The sequence below is a fragment of the Mus pahari genome, chromosome 17 (genome assembly GCF_900095145.1).
Source record: "Mus pahari chromosome 17, PAHARI_EIJ_v1.1, whole genome shotgun sequence".
In the NCBI taxonomy this organism is placed as follows: Eukaryota; Metazoa; Chordata; class Mammalia; order Rodentia; family Muridae; genus Mus; species Mus pahari.
In genome coordinates, this window is record NC_034606.1 from 37,594,666 (window position 1) to 37,596,306 (window position 1,641).

Genomic DNA, 1,641 nt, shown 5'->3' on the forward strand with positions numbered 1-1,641 from the left:
AGAAGAAGAAGAAGAAGAAGAAGAAGAAGAAGAAGAAGAAGAAGAAGAAGAAGAAGAAGAAGAAGAAGAAGAAGAAGAAGAAGAAGAAGAAGAAGTTGTTGTTTAGTTAGTTCACTTCCTAGCAGTGAGAATTCCAAAACTCTACCAGAGCAAAAACAGTAAATATCACCAGCACTAACACATCTGTCTTCTTTACCCACAGCTGTCTCTAGCCACTGGAGCCTGCTGTGATTATATGTACCACAGACATGCAGCACCTGAGATTCTGTGCCTCTGGATAGCATCCTAGACAGGAACTAATTGTCAATCAATGAACTTTGCACTTAGACAGAGGTAACCTTGAGATGCTGATCTCCAAGTTCTCCAGGTGTAAGCTGTCTGGTTATGCATGGATTAACTTGTTTAATAACATACACCTTATATGGAATATTATTCCATGGATACCTAACTAGTCCAGGAATCCTTTTCCCAAGGCCTACTTGTAAAACCTTGTATTGGTTGCCTACCAGAAAGGCCCACAGAGTGAGGGTCTTGAATGGGATTAACAATTGGCAGATGGCAGTGAGGACCTGGGTACTATAGTAAAGGAGTATAACCGATGACATGCCAGATATCATATGACAAGAATTCTTACTTGAGGATCATTGGGATGAGACCAAGGAGGAAGATGTGGACTGTCCCGTGTATCTTATTTATATAGTGTATTTGGCAATGTCTGTGAGAGCTTGTGTTGACACACTGGGAAGAGGGTGTTATTGCATCATGTAAGGGATCTGAATAATATATATCCTATATGTATGTGAAACTACCCTTCTCTGGGAAAAGGCATTTAGCCTGGCATCACTCAGCGAACATCAGAACACTAAATAACTCTCATCTAAGATTTATACTCCTCCCACATTAAACCATTTAACTTTTAAAAATACTATGTGTGGCCAGGCAGTACATGCCTTTAATCCCAGAACTTGGGAGGCAGAGGCAAGCAGATCTCTGAGTTCAAGGCCAGCCTGGTCTGCAGAGTAAGTTCTAGGACAAACAGGGCTACACAGAGAAACCCTGTCCCGAGAAACAAAAACAAAACAAAACACTATGTGTGACTACCCAGTTCTGCCAATGCCATTTATTATAATTGTCTTTTCTCTGATATATGTTTTTGGCATTTTTCTCAAGAATCAGGTGGCTAGAGCTGTATAGATTCCAGCCACTATGGAAATCATTAACTGAAACAAATTAAAAATATAGTTGTATGATCCAGCTATACCACTCTTGGGTCTACACTCAAGGATTCTAAGTCAACATCTTACCTATTGAACTAAAGCCTGTTTGGTTTCAAACCCTGGGACAAGAGAACGAAGTGTTTATTTCACATAGCAGTGCACCCTAGCCTCCAGATTCTCCCATCATCCCTCAATTCTTACCTGGCTTACCCTGACCCCAACCCTGAACTTTCCAGCCCAGGGTCAAGGGTGCCCTTTCCCTGGAGACTCTTCCTTATATAATCCAGATATTTGTTCCCCCCATATCCCTCCCCTCCCCTCCCCTCCCCTCTCCTCTCCTCTCCTTTTCTTCTTCTTCTTCTTCTTCTTCTTCTTCTTCTTCTTCTTCTTCTTCTTCTTCTTCTTCTTCTTCTTCTTCTTCCTC